Source organism: Suricata suricatta, chromosome 9, assembly GCF_006229205.1.
Source record: "Suricata suricatta isolate VVHF042 chromosome 9, meerkat_22Aug2017_6uvM2_HiC, whole genome shotgun sequence".
In the NCBI taxonomy this organism is placed as follows: Eukaryota; Metazoa; Chordata; class Mammalia; order Carnivora; family Herpestidae; genus Suricata; species Suricata suricatta.
In genome coordinates, this window is record NC_043708.1 from 36,533,262 (window position 1) to 36,558,968 (window position 25,707).

At 37.9% G+C, this 25,707-nt stretch overlaps 1 pseudogene; it reads right to left on the reverse strand.

Annotated features, from left to right (window-relative positions):
* Positions 1-24,730: 24,730 nt before the first annotated feature.
* Positions 24,731-25,410, reverse strand: LOC115302187 (annotated as a pseudogene).
* Positions 25,411-25,707: the final 297 nt, after the last annotated feature.

The following is a 25,707-nucleotide window of genomic DNA, read 5'->3' on the forward strand; positions in this document are numbered from 1 at the left end:
CATGTCTGAAATGTAGATGAATTCCATCAATTCTACAAAAATTTCAAAAGCTAAATTCAAAATGATTTCAGGGAAACAGATAATCTGTGTGGTCCTATTCATCAGTAGCTAGAAGCTGTCCAAAAAAAGAAATCGCCAGGACCCAGATGTTTTCACTGGCAAATTCTACTAGTATTTTAAAAACTAAGTTGTTTCAACTCCAATTCTATACAACTTTTTCAGAAAGTAGAAGAGCTAGGAGTTCCTATCCAATTTTATGAAGCTATCATTACCGTAATACCAAAAGCAAAGACAAGACAATACAAAGGAAACCATAATCCAATGTCTCTCATAAACATAATCAAAATATTTTTTTCACAAAATCTTAGGAAATAGGATCAAGCAATCAAAAGAAAAATTTGAGATCTATCCCAGGAATGCATGTCTGGTTCAATATTCACACTTCAGTCAAAGCGATGTTACCAAGACAGTAGAGTAGCAGACCCCAGCTTCCATTCCCCACCACCTCCCCCTGGACAAAGATCTACAATTAGACAGCTATCCATGAACAAAAACAGCTCTGGGAGAACAGTGGGAACAGTCATAGTTCCCAGTGGAGTTCACTTAAGAAACTTTGTAAACATACTGGCACAACAACATCAATAAAAAACAAAAAAAACCGGAATAACTGTATAAAAAGAGAAGGGAGAGCTTACTCTGGCATCATTGTATACCCCACAGTCCAGTACTGTTTTGCTTCCAAGAGGGAGCTTCCCACCTAGTAAAGGAGGGCATTGCTGGGAAAGGGAGGACAGAATGAGTGACCAGCCTCTTCATTCTTTTAGGATACTGAAGGAAAGACTTGCTTCCCTTTTGTTCCACCAGATACTGGCAAATCAGAGAAGAATAAAGAAAGCTAGGAACAAGGAAGAAGAGCAGTATCAGGTACACAGTGGGAACAGTCATGGTTCCCAGTGGATGGCTCTGCTACTAGAGAAACCAACAGCCAATACAGCCAATGCAGACCCCCTGCAGATTTCATTGACTTTGGTTCCACGGGTTTTTATGTTCCCAGATGCCAGCCACCTGAGTCCCACCCTGCCCCCTCCTCTGTAGCCTCACTGGAGCCTGGGATCTGCACCATAAATGTAAGGATGCAGCCTAGACTCCTGCAGCTGACCCCCACCACTGTGTGTGTACACAGGGCTAGCGTCACCAGCTGTGCACCTGCAAACCACGTCCTGGCTCCTGTCACCAGCCTCTACTGCTGTGTATGTGTTTATGGTGAGACTGTGCAGCCACAGGAGTGCACATCTAGCCAGGACCCCTGCAATTGCTTACAGGTCTGGATCCAGCCCATGTTCTCTCACTAGCCTGCACCGCTGGGCTCACCTGAAGCTACCCACTCCAGCTGTGCTTCTCACATCTCCAACCTGTAAATGGAAACCAAGAAAGCAGGGATAGCTATACTTTGTACCAGACAAAATAGACTGTAATTCAAAAACTGTAATAAGAGACAAAAAGAGTCATATATAAATATTAAGTGATCAGTTCATCAAGAGGATGTAAAACATTTTAATTGTAAATACATATGTACCCAACGTCAGAGTTCCTAAGTGTATTAAGTACTAACATATTTGAAGGGAGTAATAAACAATAGGGTAATAGTAGAAGACTTCAATACTTTCAACAATGGATAGATTATCAAGGAAGAAAATTAGGAATAAGATGTTGGATTTGAACCATATTTTAAGCCAAATGGGCCTCACAGATGTATCTAGAGCATTCCACCCAACGTCAGCATAATTCATATTCTTCTCAAGTAAAAATGGAATGTTCCCCAGGATAGGTCATATATGAGGTCATAAAATCAGTCTTAACAAATTTAAGAAGATTCAAGTCATATCAAGAATCTCTTCTGAGTACAAAAGTATGAAACTAGAGATCAGTAACAAGAAGAAAATTAGAAAATTCACAAGTATGTGGAAATTAAACCTACTCCTGGACAACCAAATGGTCAAAGATGAAATTAAAGGGAAATCAAAAAATGTATTGAATCAAATGAAAATGGAAACAAAATACCAAACTTATGAGTTATAGCAAAAGCAGTTTTAAGAGGAAAGTTTAAAGTGATAAATGGGTACATTAAAAAAAAAAAAGGAGATCTCAACAACCTAACTTTACATCTCAAGGATCTTCAGGAAAAAATAGCCAAATTAGCGGAAAGAAGAAAATAATGTAGAAAGTAACTTCTATTTGCCCAATTTTAAAATTAAGAGTTTTGGAGAACTGTGCAAATTTAATTATGTAACCAAAAAGATTCTATTTATGTATAGAACTTTAATTTATATTATTTCAAACCTAACTTTACATCTCAAGGATCTTCAGGAAAAAATAGCCAAATTAGCAGAAAGAAGAAAATAATGTAGAAAGCAACTTCTATTTGCCCAATTTTTAAAATTAAGAGTTTTGGAGAACTGTGCAAATTTAATTATGTAACCAAAAAGATTCTATTTATGTATAGAACTTTAATTTATATTATTTCATGTCAATGCATAAATATACACAATAACTTTTTTTATGTTCTAGATTACTTTGCAATCATCATGAATATTTGAACTTTCATTCAAATAAAAATAGTTTATATTTGATGCATTATTGAATCAGTAGTTTTATATATATTTGTAATATTTCAGGAAAAATAAATCCTCAAATTGATAATGACATGTCTCTCTGTATGTCTGTTGACAGGATTTCTATTTACTGCTTTATTTTTTAGATGTTAAGACATGTACCTTCAGACTCAAAAGGATGCACCAAACAACTTTTTGGGCCCTTTTCATGAATTATACATTAACAAGCTTTCAGAAGTTTATAGGCATCTCTTCCACTTAAAAGTGAACAGAGGAGAGGATGAGCTAATTTGTAGGAGGCAGCATTTCTAGGCTCTCTATGGACTCCCTTTAAGAACTCATCCTTTCAAGCCTGTCTTTAGTTACACAATGTAATGGCATATATTACACATAGTATTATTGAATACAAAGCTTAAAACCAAGAATTTGGTTTAAAAGATGATTGAATTCAGGGAAACATCAGTCTGTTGTACAAGTGGAAAAGTTTTTAAAGATGTATGTCAATATTTCTATGTATTTATCATAAGGTAGGGTGTAAGTTGTAGAGTCCTATTTATTGTACAAACAAATAATTTACAGGAAAGAGCAACAGAGCACATTTACAGAACTATACATGTACAGGGTAATACACAAATATAAATCTGTACAGAAATATATATATATAACATTGTTTTAAAAAAAATTATTTTTCTTGTCCCCATCCCAAATACCCAGTTTGATTCTAAGTGGTTTGCAGAGGAGGACAGTTGCAACTTGACTTAAAAAAGAAAAAAGTCTCACCAAGCCTAGCCTCTGTATGACTAGTTATACCAGAAGGGAGCAGACTCATGGACAGAAGGACATGAAGCACAGTGGGAAGGAAAGGAAAACCTATGAGGCAAAGTTAACAAAGATTAGAAGCAGGAAGTGGAAGTCTTCCTCTTAGTAGTTCCAAAAAAATTGTACAATCATCAGGGAAATACAAATCAAAACCATGATAAGATACCACCTTACACCTGTCAGAATGGCTAAAATTTACACAGGAAACAACAGATGTTGGTGAGCATGCAGAGAAAGGGGAACCCCCATACACTTTTGATGGGAATGCAAACTGGTGCAGCCACTTTGGAAAACAGGGTGGAAGTTCCTCAAAAAGTTAAAAATCGAACTACCCTATGACCCAGCAATTACACTACTATGTATTATCCAAAGGATACACAAATGCTGATTTGAAGGAGCACATGTACCCCAATGTTCACAGCAGCACTATCCACAATAGCCAAATTATGTAAAAAGCCCAAACGTCCTTTGACTAATGAATGGATATAAGAGATGTGGTATATATGTACAGTGGAATATCACCTAGCCATCAAAAAGAATGAAATCTTACCATTTGCAATGATGTGGATGGCACTAGAGTATACTGTGCTAAGTGAAATAAGTCAGAGAAAGACAAATACCATATGATTTTACTCATATCTGGGGCTTAAGAAATCAAACAGATGGATATAGGGGAAGGGAAAAAAAGAGGAGGTGGCAAACCATAAGAGACTCTTAATTATAGAGAATGAAAACGTTGCTGGAGGGGAGGTGGAGGGAATGGGCTAAATGGGTGATGGGCATTAAGGAGGACACTCCTTAAAATAATAAAAAGTAATAAAATAAAAATTCTGTAATCCAGGATGAAGTATCTGAATTCAGTGAATAGGCAACCAAAGACTCAATGAGGAAACTGCATGACAAGGTGACCAGTGTTGTATTACTTATAGCCTTGGAAGTTATAGATGCTTAGGTTCTCAGCATAACACAGGACCACTGATCTCAGCCCAACCCATAAAACTTTCACAAAGGCATACTAGTTCAGTATTACTTTATTTTCTCTGGCCTCTTCTCTGTTCCCTGTCTCATTATATTGCCATCTTATTCAGAGTTTTATTTATTTAAAAAATATTAAATCCTCCTACATATTATGCACTTAACTAAGTGGTGGAGACACAATTGTGAGCAAAACTGTTGTGAACTCCATGCTTTCATGGAGCTTACAGGGAGAAAGAGAGGGGTTTATTTTAAAAAGATTATTAATAAATAAATAAATACAACTTATAATTGTCTGGAGGAAAGAACATTATTCTATGGGGATGAAGTACATGGACTCTGGTCTAGACTGTGGTTCTAAGTGACTAGATAGGTGACCAGAGGCTCTGAAGTTCTGTGGATGAATAAGAATTAATGAGGTAGAAACTGGTAGGGGAAAGCTTAAGTAAACTATGTTAAGGTTCTGTGGCAGGAGGGAATATGGTTCATGGAGGACCTGAGAAAGACCAAATAGTTTGAGAAAAGAGAGATAAACTAATATTGGCAGGTACACCTGAGTGATTCAGTGGGTTAAGCATCAAGAGTCTTGATTTTGGCTTAGGTCATGATATGGTTCCTGAGATTGAGCCTGGCACTGGGCTTGGAGCCTACTTAAGATTCTCTCTCCCCCGTCTCCCTCTGCCACTCCTCTACTCTCTGCGCACGCTCACTCTCTCTCTCTCTCTCTCATTCAAAAACAAAACAAAAAAAACCAAAAACTGGCACAAGACTGGAGATATAGCCAACGGCTATATCATCAGACCATTTGACCTTGCTAAGGAGTTAGGTTCTTATCTTAAGATCAATGAGCAGTTGTTGGAGCACCTGGGGGTTCAGTCAGTTAAGCGTCTGACTCTTGATTTCAGCTCAGGTCATGATCTCACAGTTCATGAGATGGAGGTTTCCGCTGGGATCCATGCTAGCAGTATGAAGCCTGTTTGGGATTCTCTCTCTCCCTCTTTCTCTACCCCTCCCCTGCTTGCACTCTTCTCTCTCAAAATAAATAAATAAACATTTAAAAAAAAAAGCAGTGGGCAGTTCATGAGATGTTTTCAGTAGGTAAGGTATGCAATACAATTATGATTTCTGTTCTGAAAAGATCACATCTGTCATAATTCAGAATGAATTGTGGTGGGGAGGGTTGTGAGAATGAAAAAAGTAAATACCATTCAGGCTCCTGCAATAGTACCAGCAAGAGAGGATAGGTCTAGGGCTAGGGAGGCAGTGGAAGGAACCAAGTGGAATGGATTTGAAGTTACTTGGGAGATTAGACTCGACATGATTTAGTATTAAGTGGATACAGCTAATGAGGGAGAGAGAAATAACACCAATGCCCTCCAGATTTCTGAGTTTTCCTGGGATAGATGGTAGAGTCACTAATACAAACAACACCTAGATTTGGGTTGGAGGAGAATCAGGGCATCTATCTTATATCTTTTGAATTTCAAGTACTTATCACAACCAATAAGAGATCAGAGAGCTGTTACTTAGTATAATGAGGGTGTTTAGAACCGTGGGTTAGGAGACATTGCTAAGGAGACTGCTTGACTGAGATAAGAAGGCAGACAAGCAACCATCTTTGAGGCACTCCAGCATTTGATGACTAGGTAGAGAAGAGGCCTGCAAAGGAAACTACCAAGGGGTGGTGGTGGTAGTGGTGGTGCTGGTGGTCATGAAATAAAGAAGGGAATCTAGGACAATGTGGGGTCATGAACGCCAAGAGAAGAGAGAGTTTCAGAAAAGAAAGAGCCATCAGCAGTGTCAAATACCCTGGATAAAACAGGCACAAAGAGGAATTCTTTACACTAGACTTTTGAGGATTGTGGAAGCCATCAGTGGCCTACTGAAAGAACCACTTTGGTGGATTGATAGAAGGTGGGCTAAGCAATGAGTATAAAATAAGAAAATGAGACAGAAAATATGTTCATCTGTCTCTTTTAGAGTCTGTGAAGGGAAGATTACTGAGGCACTAGGGGAAGAACTTGCACTGGAAGGAAGGTTTGTCTGTGAGAACTGAACATTTTTATTTTTTATTTATTTTTTTGTGATTCATACTCTTTTTTTCTTACTAATTTTTTAATAGTTTGTCAAATTGGTTTCCATAAAACACTCAGTGCTCTTCCCCACAAGTGCCCTCCTCCATTACCACCCCCCTCCCCACGCCCCCAGCCCTCGATTCGTTTTCAGTATGAGCATTGAACATTTTTTAAGTGGCCATCAAAAGGACCAATACAAAAGAGAGAAGGAAGAGTCAGGCAAAGTTCCTGAGGAGTACAGAAAGGGTCAGAACCAAAGCACCAGGGGAAGAAAAATGGATTCAGATAGGAGTGACACTTGATTGATGAAATAGGAAAAAGGGAAGAGATGATGTGTACAGATGTGGGCAGTTTGTTGGTTTGGAGGCAGTAAGCTGATGAGGTTTCCATCTGATAGCTTCCATTTTTCATGTGATGTATGAGCTGAGGCTATCTGCCAGGAATGAGGAAGGAGGAGGGAAAGGGTACATAATTCTGAAAAGAATCGAGAAGGGCATCATTGTAGAGAGTGGGGCAGTGAGTTGGTAAGGACAATATGGTAGAATTGCATGGCATTACCAAGCATTTCTTTGAGATTGGTAACTGTGACTTTAAAAAGATGCTAATCACTCTATTTTGAGACTTTCTTAAGAGAGGACTGATTTCATTCTCTCAGAGATCATTGTATACCCTCCTTACACTATGCCAAAGGCATACTATGCTTTGGTCTTGCCCTTCTTATCTCCTCTCACACATCTTTATTCTCTCCTTTTCCATATTTAGATGCTTTCCATGGCCATTCTCTTGTCTCCTCACTCCTAAAAAAGGACAAGAGGAATGCCATTGGGCAAAATTTTGGAAAGGATATTTTCATTTAGGGAGATAACGCCACAGCAGCTGAGAGGGACAGGGAAGAGGACTCCAATGTTTTCCCATCTTATTTCAACCAAGTTCAGTTTAAATGTTAGGTCTCCCTATGCTTAATCTCAGTTTCTGCAGCACCCCAACTCTGCAGCATTTCAAAAGTAAGGTCATAAAAACTTCTGCAACAAAACAGGGAAAAATGCAAAACCAAAAAAACCAAGCAAACAAAAAATATTTAGAATTATATAAAATGCACATTTGATTTTAGATATATTTACAAAATATAATCAATTGGCCAAAACCAAGCACTCTGGTGCATATCTTGGCCTTTGAAAAGACTGGATTTTAGGGAGGGTTTAATTTTGTCTTTTCTCATAAGTGCCACAATCAGAAAAAAGCAAAGGGAATGGAGAGAAGATTCTTACTTCTGAGATTCACATCACTTTAAAAAATACTTTTTAAAAATGCACTTAAAATCAAGGCTGTAAAATAAGTTACTTGGGTATATATAAAAGATTATATATAACACATATGATACAAGGAACTTAATAACCAGCTAAAAGACGATTTTGTTCTGACTTTCCCACTACCATCTTCCAGGATACCTTCAGAGAAAAGGAAAAGATTTAAAAAATTATTGCAGACCAACTACTGCCCACATGAAAGTGACCTCAATTACCCAAGGAAGCACTCAGCTTAACCTCCAAAATAATATGGCAACCTTCTTAAATTATATGCCTGAGACAGAGCCATGGAGAAGAACCAGCTTCAAAAAATGGGCCCCCAAACCTCCAAAACGACTTAGGTGCTTAGCCCCACCATTTTTTAGACCTTAAACAACTTGGTAAAATATAAATTTCACATGAGAGTCAACAGAAACTGTCCCTTGATATTGATGTTGCTGTAAGAGGCCAGAATGAAAACCCTGGGTTAATGACTTTAACATCCACTCGGAAAGAATGCTGTTTTTATTGATCCCCAACCATGACATACCCTCTTGCATATAAAATGAGAAAGAAAACATGTCAGAATAACATCTTATCTTTCTCTACCTGTACATAATTCTAAATGGAATAAAACAACAAGCTTACTCTGGCAGATGGTACTTAAACCCTTCAGAGATGTTAATCCCGAAGTCTTTATAAGCCAACTTCCAAAAGCAAAGTTTGTATTTTGGCTGCCCATGTAGGACTGAGTCATTGAGTCCCAAATTAACACATGCCTCAGGCCACAAGAACATTTCTGTGTTGCTACTTTATCTCCAGTGCTTCACTGTATTGTGGGATATGTCAAAAGCTTCTTGAATATCCAGTCTGCGAGTTTCAACTAAATAATTAATACCATCAAAGTGAGGTTTACTTTCTCTCCAGTAATGCCTCTACAGCCTGACTTTAGCCAGTCTGCAGTGTTCCACACAGCTTGAGGAAGCTGGAAGGTGAGATAATGGTCATGGTCATGCAATAAAAGATTGTCTTGGAATTCACAGGAGCACGTAGTGGACACAGATTTTATCAAGACTTCCTCTGGACAGTAAATTAATGTATAAATGTTAGATATTAAACCTGTTTATAAAAACTTGAAAACAGAAAAGATTACATCGCGTCCATACTTTACTTCTTTGAAAAAGTATAAACCTTTGTCTGAAATAAATAAATGTAATGTGATGACTGCCACAGAAAATGCTCTAGGTGAGAATTTAGAAGATGAAGCCTCAAGTGGGAAAAGCAGTTTCCTTCACTGGCAGAAAGGGGAAATTAACTCCTGTTTGAGTGATTCTAGGATCATGCTGTATGTAAGCCTCAAAAAAGATCACATGGTATGTGAAGGGGATTTGACCATTGCAAAATCACTCCATACATGTGAACTAGTAGTTTCTATTTTTATATCTTAACTTTCATCCTCAATAGCTAAATTCATTCTCATTATAACTTCAGTGCCCTGAAAAATTTTTTTCAAATGTAATCTCATTTATGAAACAAATAAACAGGAACCAGGAATTAATATTAAATATTTATAGGTAGAAAATATGTGAAGATGTGTTTCTATGTATCTGTACACACAAGCACACACACATACACACTGCAAATATCCTGGGAGAGGTGGTGTATTAGGGTTCTCCAGAGAGAAATCACACAGCCTGGACCACAGCGTACTGATTGCTTTACTTTCTTTCTTTGAATACCCTCATCTACTCCTACAATGTGAACACTTAAATTCTATGCAGGGACTCTCATACCTAAATCTCAAACTACTAGCCACCAATACTGTCTCTTCAGTATTACTGACATGGTTTCTTCCCCCATCCCTACTGCTACTATACTCAGTTGAGGTTCCATCAATTCTTGTCTGGACTACTACAGTAGCCTCAAAACAGACCTCTCTGTTCCCAACAGAGCCAACAAGCATTATCTCCCTAAAGCTCACTGTTATTATGACTCCCCCTCTTCCCAAAACATTACTAATGTTTCCTGATTTTTCATGAAATTAAAGTTCAGGTTATTTTACATGCTATTTAAGACCACTCACTTCATTTATATCACCTATTAAAATATCCCTTTCTCCCACCCCCACCTCAAGCCACAAACCAGAAGACCATTTGTCATTTCCCAAATTTTCTAGTCTCTGGGCCTTTTCTGTTGCTTCTATTGTCCCTTCTGTTGCTTCTATTGTCCCTTCTGTTGGAATATGCCTGCCTGATTTGTTCTTCACATCCAGATCCAAGCTTGACTATGATCCCCTAAATGGTCCCCTTATTGTCCCAAGTGAGTTTTATTTCTGTTCTGTTTGTAGGACACTTTCACCAAGTAGGCAAAACTATGATTTGAATTTTATCTGTGTATATGTCAGCTTTCTTCACCACATTCTCATCTCCTTAAAAGAAGAATATCTCAGTCAACATTAAATTCCTTCTTAGTACACATATTCTGTACAAAATAGGAGTTTGGGAAATATATTTGGATTTGAGATATTATTCATGGGAAGATTTTTGGTATCCCTGGAATGACCTTAGTTACAGATACAGTCTATTCACATGTGTATAGAAATGCTAAAAGCTGAATTAAAACTCTTTGTGGTCACGGCACATCAGAATTTCCTTAACTTATAGTTATTAATTTTTCAGGTACACATTAGCAATGCTGTTATTTTAGGAATTGCTCAATATTTGTTGACCAAATGTCAAATGAACATACTGGCAGAAAGATTCATTATTTTTTGAAAGTGAAAAATTCTATTGCTTTAAGAGAGAATTAAAAGGAAACTTTTCAGCCCAAATTTTAGAACAGGCACCTCTCCTTTGACACCTGACTAATAAAGTACTTCAGGGCTGGCTTCCACGGGCTGTTTCCCTTATCCCACAAGGCAGTTACTCTCCAGAGAATAGCTTCATTTTTCTCACAGCTGTCATCTTTTAACCTTATATTAAAAATCAGATCTATGAAAAAAAAACACCACCTGCTTTTCCCGCAGGTGCATAGGGGCAGGCTTTAGTCAGAGCCAGCAGGAATGGCTTCCCTAGTGCCATCGTTTCACATAGAGTGGCCAAGACTGCAGAGTGTGCCCTCACCATTCAGGTCCCATTTAATCCAGAGTGTGCATTTCAGAGCCAGGCCATTGTAACAATCACCGTGACAGCTCATATCAGCCCAATTACTAGGTTGGAAATGCACCATATTTTGAATTTCTGGTTAACTCCAAGTTGTTTTTCTTTGAACCACATACTGCTTGACATCAAGAAAATATTTCATTAGCAGAAAGAATGAATTTCATTTTTTCTTCTATTTTCAGCTTTTTGAAGAATTCTTTGAATGAAAAGGCTAGCAAAACTTTATTTTCATTTCAACTCATTGTCACTTTGATTTATTTCTCTAAGTACTCAGTGGATAGGAACAAGAGCAAGCAATAAAAATGGCAGCCACTTTTTTTTAAGCCACTCTCCTTTTGGCTTCTAGTAATCTTTTTCTCCAATAAGCCAAAATATTGGCCTACATGGGTAGATATAAAATCACCAAAGTCATCTCTGACAAGGTTTTACCTATTTTACAACTAAGACAGTTTTTTCTTTCTCTCAAGAGTCTGTAAATGTGTAGTTTTATATGTGGGTGTGCATATATATATATATATATATATATGCACACCCACATATATATACATATATATACATTCACACATAAATTTCAAATAAGCTAAATTAAAATAAGACAAAATTATTGATGTAATCTATTTTTAATTCTTCTCACAGCCCTACTTTACTATTCACTGAAGATCTTTATAAATCAGAGAGAAGACAGTACAAAACAGTATTTAAAAACAGACTCGGGGGCACCTGGGTGGCTCAGTTGGTTGAATGTCTAACTTCAGCTCCGAACATGATCTCAAGGTTCATGAGTTTGAGCCTCACTTTAGGTTCTGCTGTCAACGGAGAGACCACTTCAGATCCTCTGTCCTCCTCTCTCTGCAGCTCCTCAACTTGCGCTCTCTCAAAAATCAATAAACATTTTTAAAAAGTCTCAAAAGTTAGGTTTAGGTTGAAATTGTGGTTATGTCACTTATCTCTAAGGTCTAGGGACACTTATCTCTAAGGTCTAGGGACATTTTACTGCCAATCCATTGACTTAGAAGGATAATTTTACTTACTATGTGGTGTTTTTGTGAGCATTGTGTGGTAATACATGTGAAACATTTAACATTAAGACTAGAACATAGGAGGGGCGCCTGGGGGGCTCAGTCGGTTGAGCGTCCGGCTTGGGCTCAGGTCATGATCTCACGATTCGTGGGTTTGAGCCCTGTGTTGGACTCTGTGCTGACAGCTAGCTCAGAGCCTGGACCCTGTCTTCAGATTCTGTGTCTCCCTCTCTCTCTGACCCTCCCCTGCACATGCTGTCTCTATTTCAAAAATAAATAAAAACATAAAAAAATAAGACTAGAACATAGGAGGGGCACCTGAACGGCTCAGTCGGTTGTGTCCAACTTAGGCTCAGGTCATGATCTCATGGTTCGTGGATTCGAGCCCCGCATCGGGCTCTGTGCTGACAGCTAGCTCAGAGCCTGGAGCCTGCTTCAGATTCTGTGTCTCCCCCTCTCTCTCTGACCCTCCCCTGCTCGTGCTGTCTCTGTCTGTCAAAAATAAATAAAAAACATAAAAAAAAAAAAAAAAAAAAAAAAAGAACACAGGAGGCAGGGTGCCGGGTGGCTCAGTTGGTAAAACCTCAGACTCTTGATTTCGGCTCAGGCATAATCCCAGGGTTATGGGATTGAGCCCTGCATCAGGGTCTTCACTGAGCATGGAGCCTGCCTAAAAATCTCTCTTTCTCATCTGTCTCTCTCTTCCCCTCCCTCTGCCCCTACTTGAGTGTGGTCTGGGAAAAAAAAAAAAAAAGGAAAAGGAAGAAAATGACTAAAACCCAGGGGTAGCCAGAAAACGTTAATGATTGTGATTAAGCAAAGTGTTGTCATGGGAAATTTAAAGACTCATTATAACATGCATCCAGTATGAATGGAGTCTCTATCCGAGTCCTAATTACATTCTCACTGCATGGGCTCCTCAGCTCCTGGGCTGGACCAACCAACAGCAGAATAGCGGCTCTGCTTTGATCATTAGGATCACTGACAACTCAAGGTTGTAAAAGACCTTAATCATCCTCTGGCTCAAACACCTACCAGCCTCTTCTATATAAACATCAAGTAAACTCTTCTTAATAGAAGAACTGTCATGAAATCAATATAGTTTCTGGTTTCATTTTGTGAGAGAACATGAAAAAACCTACCAATCACTTCTGATTTATTATTTTCTGGTATGTCTCCTTCCATCCAACAGCTAGTCCTATTAGCTATACCTCCAAAATGCACTCATAACCCGTACTTTCTCATCACTTCTGCTGCTCCCATCCTACACAAAGCCCAAACTATCTCTTGTATGAGTTACTGCAACAGCCTTCTAACTAATCTTTCTGCTTTTAGACTCCCTACAGTTTCTTTACATACAGAAGCCAGAGTGTTATTTTTAGAAAATAATTCAGAACATGGCAGACTCTTAACTGCAACCTCCTTATGACTGTCTGTGGTGCTTAGAATAAAATCCATACCCTTCTATGGGATCAAACACCTGCTCTCCTCTTTCCCATTACTCTCATTCATTGCTTCAGTCACCAGATCTAAACATGCACTTTCTTGCTGCTCTTTAGAGAGTTCTGATTTATTTCTGACTGGCCTTTTTTGACCAATCAAACTTAAATTTTCCTCAGAATGCCAGTTGCTATCTTATTACTTTGTTTTATATTCTTTATCCTGTTTATATCTTTTATCTTTCTCCCTTGCAGAATGTAAGCTCTTATTCTGCACTGGGACATCAGCATTTATAGCAGTCCATGGAACGTACACTACTTAAATATTTGTTTAATTAATGAATATATAAATGGTTTACATTTTAACTACCAAATATATACTTCAAGTCCTTTAAGAATAAAAATTATATTTCATTCATGTATGAATCTCTAGCACTCAGAACAGTGCTGTAGATATTTTACTCTTATGAAATATTCTGTGGAGAAGAAAGAATGTAAGTGCATCAACAAATAAGGTGACTTTTAGAGGGTGAGAAGACAGATAGAGACACAGTTGTAGTAGTTTTCTAGGGCTGCTATAACAAAGAACTAAACACTGGGTTGCAAAGAAAAACCGGGGCCACAGGAATTCACGGTCTCACATATTTGTAGGCCAGAAGCTCAAGAGGTGTGGGCAGGGCCACACTCCCTCTGGAGTGTCCATTTCAGCTCTCTAACTCTAGTTTCTGTTGTTTCTTGGCTTTGGCAGCATAGCTCCGGTCTTTCATGGTGTTCTCCATGTGTACACATCATAATTAACTCTCGAGGTAATTGCATTTTCTTCTCAATTGCAAATATTTCAAGATCAAAGACCACATTGATAACACTCAAATCATGCAGTAGGCCCTTGGTACATTTCTTTTAACAACAATGACAACAACAACCATGCTTTCAGAGTTGAGTTTAAGCATTTTAGAAAAGTGGACATATGTTTTTTTCTCTTGAACTTACCATACTGTAACAGCATCATGTTATCTTTCACACTAATGTCAAGATACCAAATACTGTGTTCTTCATGGTGCTTGTCTCACATTCCTGGTCTCATCATACCCCTTGTTTCATTAACCTCACATTCCATGATGCTAATAAAAATATAGCTAGAAGTAAATAGGCCCATTTTATTAAAGAGAACAGTCAGAAATGGTAGGAATGAATGTATCATTCTTACTACAGTGGATAGATAATAGGGAAATACCATGTATTCCTATGACTCCAGAGGGAGCTGGAAATAAATTGTTTTTTTTAGGGAAAATGACCTTTTAAGGCCCACAAATCATCTTTAAACATATATTAGCATATAAATTTAGATTTAGGAATAGTCACAGTGGGGTACAAGGAAGAAGAGACCCGTCAAACAGAGCTAGAGTGCAGAGATCAACAAATAAAAACTTGTCAAAAGGACACTGTGTACCTTCCCCCTTTCTTTCTCCTCTCAGTTAACTAACCTGATAATGGGGTTCTGCTGTGTCATTAATTTGAACTATATTGGAGTAATCAGCCTGCCGTATGTTTTCCCACCATTTCACCAGACTTAGTATGCTACTGCTGACGTTTGGCTTTATAACTCCATGAAATGCCCTTTACCAGAGGAGACAGAGAGGATGGAGTTGGTGGAGGGGAGGTGAAAGGAGGGATTCTTTAAGTTCAGAAACTCTTGTGTATGAGAACAGAACTCCAGGGACAGTTTTATTTTCTCAGGCCCTCCTGTGATAGTCTTCAGGGGACAAGCACATTAAGCATAGAGCTGTGCTGCGCTGTGGAGCAGGTGTTCCACTGTATGCTAACTGGGGTACTTGAACTCTGAACTCAAACAGCATTGTCAGTTGAACTTCTGGGGAAGATGGCAGTATGAGGATCCTAAGCTCACCTCCTTCCGCAGAAACAACTATGTAACACCCACATTAATGTAAAAAACACAGAAGACAACCCAAAGACTGGCAGAACAGACTCTCCACAGTTAAGTATAGAGAAGAGGCCACACTGAAGTGGGTAGGAAGGGTGAAGATAGGTTGGAAGACAAATGGATCCATGAGCTCCCTACAGGAGGTAGGAATGGTGCTGGGGCAGAGAAGGGAGAAGAGCAGGTCTTCCCCCCCAGGCACTCCAGGCATGAGGGTCTCATATTGGGGAGACCCATCTTTATAACATTTGGCTTTAAAAATTAGAGGATCTAACTGTGTAAGTTCTTACAATCAGTGGGGCCGAATGCCTGGAACCTTAAAAATCAGTATGCTTGGCTCTGGGAGAGCCAGAAGGGCAATAGGAAACTGAGTCCTCACCCTTAAAGGCCCTTAATGAGATAGCAAAACAAAGAGCCCTGATGAGAGATAGCATAGAAGCAGCAATTTAAAATGTGGCAGGGTTTTGTGGGAAGGAGATTTATTTAATAATCTCAGAGCTTGTCCTGGAGGTGTAGGAATCTTTGGGAGGCTTCTCTAAGAACAAAAAATCTGGCAGGTACCATTTTGCTATCCCCGCACAGGAGCCTAGATCCGTGGACACCTGTGGGAACCAGCATAGCACCAACACTCTCCATCTAGCTTGCTAACAGCATACTGCACCGCCACATGCTTCTGGAAATCTGCCCCCTTCCAACCTGGTCTGCCTCAGCATGAGTTTCCCCAGACTTTTGCAGGACCTTTCCCACAGCCAACCAGCATGGACCTTGTTGGAGTATGCACCCCACCTCCACAATCTCCTTTGGACCTGCCCCCTCCAATATGCCCTTGGCCAAACCCCATCCAAAGCAGTACCTCAAGACTGGCAGTGTGTAGCAATATTGACAGGGGCCGGCATCATTCCAAAGTGACTCCTGCCCCACGGAGAAAGGAAGAGAACCACCTACACTAGTCTCACTGGGGCCCCAGAAGTGGGCTGGTGGCAGATATCAATGTTGACTACAGTCCCCATCCACTAGTGAAAACTTCTCAGGGAACAATACGGGGAACACAGTTGGTCCGACTGCATCTCTGGAAAATTCCTGATCTGACTCAACTTAAGTCCAAGGCAATCCCAGACTGGCCCACTAACAACACGAAGATGAAAGCCTGCCCCCCCCCCAACAGTCAAAGGCATATGTTGCATACAGCTAGAATGAAAGGAAATGCAGCTCAGCTACAACAGTAGGGCACATACAACACACATAGGAGACACCTCTAAAGTGCCAGGTCTGGTGTTGCAGGGCACATCAAGGCCTCTTCTTCATAAGGCCATCACTTTCAAGAGTAGGAGACTTAGCTGACTTCCTTCACTCACAGAAACAGAGAAAATTAGACAAAATGAGGAGAGGAATATGTCCCAAATGAAAGAATAATCACAGCAAGAGAGCTAAGCAGAACAAAGGCAAGTAACATGTCTTGTACTAAATTTAAAGTAATGGTCATCAAGATACTCACTGGACTGGGGAAAAAAGTGGAGGACACCAGTGAGAACCTTGACAAAGAGAAAAGAGAAAAGAATCAATCGGAAATAAATAACTCAATAACTAAAATTCAAAAGACACTAGAGGGAATAAATAGCAGACTAGAGGAAGCAGAAGAGTAGATCGGTGACAGAGTAATGGAGAGCAATCAAGCTGAGGAGGAGAGAGAAATAATCATAGTAGTAAAGGAAAACAGACTTAGGGAACACAGTGACAACATCAAGCTTAATGACATTTGCATTATAGAAATCCCAGAAGGAGAAGAAAAAGAGAATGTGGCAGAACATTTATTTGAAGAAATAATAGCTGAAAAATTCCCAAGTCTGGGGAGGAAACAGAAATCCAAATCCAGAAGGTGTAGCGATCTCCCCCGAAAATCAACCCAAGGACGTCCACACCAAGACACGTAATAATTAAACAGGAAAAAAACAGTGTTAAAAAGAGAATATGAAAAGCAGCAAGAGAAAAGAAAATAGTTACATACAAAGGAAACATCCATAAGACTATCAGCTCATTTTCTAGCAGAAACTCTGCAGGCCAGAAAGGAATGGCATGAAATGCTGAATGGAAACAAACAAACAAAATCCCCTCTGCAACCAAGAATATATAGTCTATCCAGCAAGGCTGTCATTCAGAAGAAGAGAAATAAAGAGTTTTCCAGACAAACAAAACTTAAAGAAATTCATGACCACTAAATCAGCCTTATAAGAAATGTTAAAGGGCTTTGTGATTGGAAATAAAAGATAATAAGCAGAAGAAAGATAGAACAAAAGCAGTAAAATTAAGTATACTTTAATTCACAAGATAAAAGGATATAAAGTATGACACCATAATACCTAAAACATGGTGGGGGAGTAAAAATTTAGTGCTTTTAAAATGGGTTCAAACTTAAGTGACCATCAACTTAATATAGACTATATATGTACAAGAGGTTTTATATAAACCTAATGGTAACCACAAATGAAAAACTGGTAATAAATATGCAAAAAATAAAGAGAAAGGAATCTAAATATATTACTAAAGAAACTCAGCAAATGATGAGAGAGGAGAGCAAGAAAGAAACAGATAAGAACTAGAAAAACAAACACAAAACAAATAACATAATGGTAATAAGTACATACCTATCAATAATTACTTTGAATATAAATGTACTAAATGCTCCAACCAAAAGATATAAGGTGATGGAATGGATTTAAAAAACAAGACCCATGTATGTCATTCCTAGAAGAGACTCATTTCAGACCAAAGACACATGCACATTGAAAGTAAAAGGATGGAAAAGCATTTATCATGCAAATGGAAGTGAAAAGAAAACCAGGGTAGCAAAAATTACATCAGACAAAATAGACTTTAAAACAAAGACTGTATCAAGACACAAAGAAGGACACTATATAATCATAAAAGGAACAATCCAACAAGAAGATATCACAATTGTAAATATTTATGCGCCAAACATGAAAGCATCCAAACATGTAAGCTGCTAATAACAAACATGAAGGAAGTGACTGACAGCAATAAAGTAATAGTAGGGAACTTTAACAGACTTGTTACATCAATGGATAGATTATCCAAACAGAAAATCAACAAGGAAACAATGGCTTTAAATGACACATTAGATGTCATGGATCTAATGGATATATTTGGAAAATTATATTCTAAAACAGCAGAATATTCATTCTTTTCAAGTGTACATGTAATATTCTCCAGAAAAGATCACATGTTAGGTCACAAAACCAGATTAAACAAATACAAAAAGACTGAAGTTATACTATGCACCATTTTTATCACAAGGCTATGGAACTAGGAATCAATGACAAGAAAAACGCTGGAAAGAACACAAATACATGAAACTTAAGTAACATGCTACTATACAATGAATGGGTCCACCAAGAAATCAGAGCAAATAAAAAATGTATGGACCAGTAAAAATAAAAACACAATTATCCCAAATCTTTGGGATGTAGCAAAAGTGTTCTAAAAGGGAAGTTTATAGCAATAAACAACCTAACATTATACTAAAGAAGCTAGAAAAAGAACAAAACCCAAAACAAGTAGAAGAAAAATAATAACAAAGATTAAAGCATAAATAAATGAAATAGAAGCAAACAAAACAAACAAACAAACAACGACAACAAAAAAGAACCCAATGAATCAATGATACCAGGAACTGGTTCTTTACAAAATTGATGAACCTTTAGCCAGAATCATCAAAAAAGAGAAGATGACAGAACTCAAATAAATAAAATCAAAAGTAGAAGAGGAGAAATGACAACCAATACCACAGAACAAACAATTATAAGAAAATATTATGAAAAATTATATGCCAACAAATTAGATAACCCAGAAGAAAAGAAATTGATTAATTCCTAGAAACATATAACTTCCCAAACTGAATGAGGAAGAAATAGAAAATAATTCAACAGACTATTTACTGATTTAACAGTAATCAAATAACTTCCAACAAATAAAAGTCTAGGAGCAGATGACTTCACAGGTGAATTCTACCAATATTTAAAGATGAGTTAATACATACTATTCTCAAACTACTCCAAAAAATATAAGACAAAGGAGAGCTTTCAATTCATTTTATGAAGACTGCATTACCCTGATACCAAAACTATATAAAGACACTACAGAGAGAATGGGAGAGGGAGAGAGAGAGGTGGGGGGAGAGAGGAAGAGGAAGAGGAAGAGGAAGAGGGAGAGGGAGAGGGAGAGAACTACAGGCCAATATGTCTGATGAACATAATGCAAAACTCTTCAATAAAATATTAGCAAACAGAATCCAACAATACATTAAAATATCATTCACCAGAATCAAGTAGCATTCCAAGGGTGGTTCAGTATTTGCAAGTTAATCAACATAATACATCACATAAATAAGAGGATAAAAACCATATGATAATTTCAATAGATGCAGAAAAAGTATCTGACAAAGTACAACATCAACTTATGATAAAAACCCTGAACAAAGGGGGTTTAGAGAGAACATATTTCAACATAAGAAAAGTCTTATATGAAAAACCCACAGCCAACATCATACCCAATGGTGAAAAACCAGAAGTCTTTCCGCTAAGATCGAAAACAAAAGAAGGATGTCAACTCTCACCACTTTTATGCAACACAATACTGGAAGTCCTAACCATAGCAATCAGACAACAAAAAGAAATAAAAGGCATCCAAATTGGTAAGAAAGAAGTAAAACTTCTACCATTTGCAGATGACATCATACTAAATACAGAAAACTCTAAAGACTTCACCAAAAAGCTACTAGAACTGATAAATGAATTCAGTAAGGTTGCAGGATACAAAATCAATATACAGAAATCTACTGCATTTCTATTCACTACTGATGAAGTAGCAGAATGAGAAACTAATAAAAACCATTCCCAACAGATTGCATCAAAAATAATAAAACTGGACCACTCTCATATCATGGACACACAAAAACCGTTAACGGATTAAAGATCTAACTGTGAGACCTGAAGCCATAAAGATCCTAGAACACAGGCAGTAATTTTTCTTATATCAACAATAGAAACTTTTTTTAGATATGTCTCCTCAGGCAAGGGAAACCAAAGCAAAAATAAACTATTCAGACTATGTAAAAATTAAAAGCTTTTACACAGCAGAGGAAATAATCAACAAAACTAAAGGACAACCTACTGAATGAGAGAAGCTATTTGCAAGTGGCATATCTTATAAAGGGTAAGTATCCAAAATATATAAAGCACTAATACACCTCAATACCAAAAAAAAAAAAGCAATCCAATTAAAAAATGGGCAGAAGACATGAAAAGACATTTCTCCAAAGAAGACATCCAGATGGCCAAAAGACACATGAGCAGATGCTCAACATCACTCATCATCAGGGAAATGCAAATCAAAACTACAATGAGGGGCACCTTTGTGGCTCAATCAGTTGAGTGTCCAACTCTTGATTTCAGCTCATATCATGATCCCCTGGTTGTGGGATGAAGCCCCATATTGGGCTCTGCACTGGACACGGAGCCTGCTTGAGATTCTCTCTCCACCTCCCTCTACCCTTCTCCCCAGCTCATGCGTGCTCTCTTTCTAAAAAACAAGAGAAAACAAACCTACAATAAGCCATCACCTCATACTTGGCAGAATGGCTAAAATCAAAAACACAAGAACAACAGGTGTTGTCAAGGCTGTGGAGAAAAAAGAACTCCCAGACACTTTGGGGGTGGGGGGAATGCATACTGTTGCAGCCACTGTGGAAAACAGTATGGAGATTTCTCAAAAAGTTAAAAACAGAATTACCATATGATTCAATAATTCCACTGTTGGATATTTACCACCCCCCCCAAATGAAAACACTAATTTGAAAAGATGTATCCACTCCTATGCTTATACTGGCATTATTTATAATAGCCAAATTAGGGAAGCAACGCTAATTTGATAGATGAATGGATATAGAAGATGTGGTATGTATGTACAATATATATGGCTTTACTCAGCCATAAAAAATTAAACCTTGCCTTTTACAAAACTACGGTAGGTAAGTCTAGAGGGTATAATACTGAGCAAAACAAGTCATTCAGAGAAAGAAGAATAACATGATTTCACTCAAATGTGGAATTTAAGAAACAAAACAAATGAACAATTAAATGAGACAACCAAAAAAAAAAAAAAAACCAGACTACTAACTAGAGAGAACATCTTTAAAAGAGTTATTAGATGGGAGGTTGGAGAAATAGGCACTGGGGATTACGAGTGCACTTACAAGGATGAGCATGGAAACCAATATAACACTATATGTTAACTACACTGGAATAAAAAAAAAATACAACAGCACCGTCACGTGATAGTTCTACCTTGTATCCAAAAGTGTAGAGGTTAGATGATCTCTTTATGTATGTATGCGTTTAGAGATTGAAGACGCGGTTTACAACATTATACATATTTGATTACATGTACCAGACTTTATCGACCCTCTGTTTTCTTTTGGAATCTTGCTGGACTTTCCAGGAAGTTGTAGAGATAGAGGTTCTTTTTCAGGAAGATTAACTTTTCTATTTGGAAAAATTTCATTTTTAAAATAGTTTCTATAATGTTTTTTGAATCCTCATTTATTTTTTTTTACTGTCTTGAGGGTACTTGGTAAATATATAGTAAAATCCTTAGTGTTTTGCATTTTCTATGAATTAATAGTTTTATCTTTAGGAATTCAACATGAAGACATAATCATAGATTATGTATGTAAATGTTCATCAAAGCTCTCTGTTCATAAAAGGGAAATATTTAAAACTTGTCATTTATATTTAGCTGCAAGACACAGAAAACCATATTCATAGTCTGGAGATAGTCTATTCCTAGTTTGTTTCTGCGATCTTATGGAGGAACCAGGCTATTTCTATCCTTGTCTGCCATCCCCATTTGACAGCATTATCTCAGTCTTATTTTCACTTGGCCATAAAGTTAGGACCACAGATTCAAGCAACATGCCTGGAGAAAAAGAAGCAAATGGTAAATGAAACTTTCAATTCATCACAGAGTGAGGGCAATATTTCCCAGAAGTCTCCTTATCTCAGCAGATTTGTCCTTACTTCCTGTTTGCCAGAAGTGGTCACATGGCAAATTTTAGCTGCAAGGAGGTTGGAAAAGTAAGTACCTTGGAAAATGTGACAGAACTTTCATTATTAACTTGGAACGATCTTGAATCATTTCCTAGGGGCTAAACACCCAGCAACCCCAAACAAAATTAGGGTTAAACTGTCAGAGAAAGGAGAGTGAGTAGCCTTTGGGTAAGGCTAACAATGTTTGCCACTCATGTGTCCAATAATTAGGTATACATGCAAAGAAACTTTTAAAATTATGTTATAAAATATATTTAACAAGATACAAAATAACTGATAAATTATAAATATTAAATATATACACTTTGGAGGATTAATTAAAAAATGACGTCCTGGACTCATATTTTAGAAGGAAGACAGAAAGGTTATGCATTAGGTGTTCTAGTAATTATCTCTGGGTAGAGAGAACTGTGAAAAATCAGAGTAAGAGTATGGTGCTAGTGATAAAAAGTGACCAAGTAATACTAACTTTCACTTACAGTTCAGCCATTCTCCTACACACGTCTTCCAGGGAACAAATTTGTTATCTGGTACTAAATCTCAAATCCCAACGGGCTGTTGCCCAGAACAGAGATCTAAAATCTCGTTCCAAACCTAATGCCCACTGAACCTCTATTTCCTTATAGTTCCAAGTCCAACCTGCATCTTAGGACCTTCTAGATTCTGGTGAAGAGTAAGAGAGAGGTGTATATGTTAGTTTTTATTAAAAAAAAAAAAAAGCCTGTATGCCTGGATTCAATTACAACTACTGTCTCCTTTTTGGAGGTGTGAGGAAAAAAAAGCCACATCCTGTGTTTAACTTTTTATTTATTTATTTTAAAATGTTTATTTATTCTGAGAGAGAGAGAGAGAGAGAGAGGGAGAGGGAGAGGGTGGGTGTGAGCGAGCAAGCATGGGCAGGGGAGGGGCAGAGAGAGAGGAAGAGAGAAAATCCCAAGCAGACTCAATGTTTAGCATGCAGAGCCCAGTGTGGGGCTCAATCCCACAATCAGAAGATCATGACCTAGGCAGAAATCAAGTCCAAAGTTTATCCAACTGAGCCACTCAGGTGCCCCCTGTTTTTAACTTTTTTAATATACAGTGATTCTGACCACTAGAAACTGGGCCCTAGCAGCGCTCCAGACCATATAGCTTATACTATTAATCCTCTGTTTTAAAAAGTCAAAGGAGAGGAAGGGAGATGAGTCTAAGAAAACGTTTTCCCTCCTTAGATGACAGGATGGTTCATATTTCATTTGAGTACTAAATTTTCTACAAAGAATATATTTTAATTCTGTAATAAAAACAATTACAATAGCATGAAGTTTTTGACAAATGTGGCATATTTAATGAGATGTTATCTTCTGAAGGGAGATTTTTATATTTCCCAAGTTATATTTTTTACTGCAGTAAATAACATGCAGTAGTAGATACAGATATAGTGATAGATCTTACAATTGATATTTAAAACAAAGAGAAATCAATGAAATTTCTACAACTAAAAGGAATATAATCAGGAAAAGCAATATAAATAAAGGAAATTAACACAATAAAAAATAGTGTATTGGATTTAAAATGAATCTTAGAGGGGCGCCTGGGTAGCCCAGTTGGTTAGGGATTGAACTCTTGATTTCGGCTCAGGTCATGATCTCACAGCTCATGAGTTCAAGTCCCACAGTGAGCTCTTTCTGCCAGCAGCATAGAGGTTGTTTCAGATCCTCTGTCTCTCTCGCTGCCGCTCCCTGCTTGTACTCACTCTCTCTCTGTCTCTCTCTCTCAAAAACAAAATAAACATTAAAAAAGTAAAGTGAACCTTTGAAATCATCTACTTACTCTAGTTTTCACCCTCTACAGCACACCTCTGACATATAGTCACTTAAATTCTGCTTGAATGCTTTCAGTAACACAGCATTCATTTATTTATGTTGGTATAACTTATGTTACAACTATCTGTTTATTACCAGTCATTTCTTGGGTTGTGACAAAAGCTTTTGTCTCCTTTCCATATTACAGTTTAAATTTGCAAATCCCTTCCTAATATGGGTCTGGTGAAAAAACTGCAGACGCATGATGTTCCTTCTAAAAGTTTCACATTTATCTAATTTTGCTCAAAAGATCAAAATTTCTACCTGTGACCCTAATATAAACATCCATATTTTCATTGTTAAGTGCAACTCTAATATTTTCTACTCTTTATTAGCAGATAGTTTACTTCATTTCTTATCTGAAGAACTTATTTTCTTTTTATGTCTATTACAAGTTCTGTCTCCACCCTCCACCCATCCCACTTCTTTTTTTTTAAAGTTCATCTTTTTATTGAACATGTTACAAAAGAGGTGTGGTCAAAAAGACCAAAGCCATGTCATTATCATACTCTTCATACACTTCTATTTTTGCATCCACTTCCTTCTCCTTAGCTAGGGCAGCAGAGATAGAAGAAGCGGCACCTCCTGCTGGTGCAGTGCCAGCTGCTGAGGCAGGGCCACCAGCCCTAATGTTGAAGGTGAGGCTCATGATGTTGACATTGGCCAGGGACTTTGCAGACAAGCCTGGCCAGAAAGGGTAAACATTTATACCAGGAACATTATTTTTTAATTAAAAAATTTTAATGTTTATTTATTATTTTTGAGAGAGAGACAGAGTGTGAGTGGGGGAGGAACAGAGAGAGAAGGAGACAGAATCTGAAGCAGGCTCCAGTCTCTGAGCTGTCAGCATAGAGCCCAAAGCAGAGATTGAACTCGCAAACCATGAGATCATGACCTGAGCAAAAGTCGAATGCTTAACTGACTGAGCCACCCAGGTACCCTGACACCAGGAACTTTAAGAGGGCATTCATATTATCCTCCCTGAAATCACCTCATTATCATACAGGATGAGGGCTGAAGAGATGGAAGTGAACTCCGAGACAGAGTCCTTTGTGTAGGCAAGTGCTGGGCTGGTACTTTTGGCATTGAATGCTGGCATTGGATGAGGTGAGGGCCTCATCCCAACATGGCCTTAGGTTCTTTACAAGGACCACTCACTTTAGTGGAAGCTGATGAAAGCCTGTCTCCCTTATAAAAGTTGACTTTAGCCAGGGAAATACAAATCAAAACCACGATAAGATACCACCGCACACCTGTTAGAATGAATAACACAAGAAACAACAGGTATTGGTGAGGATGTGGAAAAAGGGGACCCCTCTTGCACTGTTGGTGGGAATGCAAACTGGGGCAGCCACTCTGGGAATAGTATGGAGGTTTCTCAAAATACTAAAAAATAGAACTACCTTATAATCCAGAA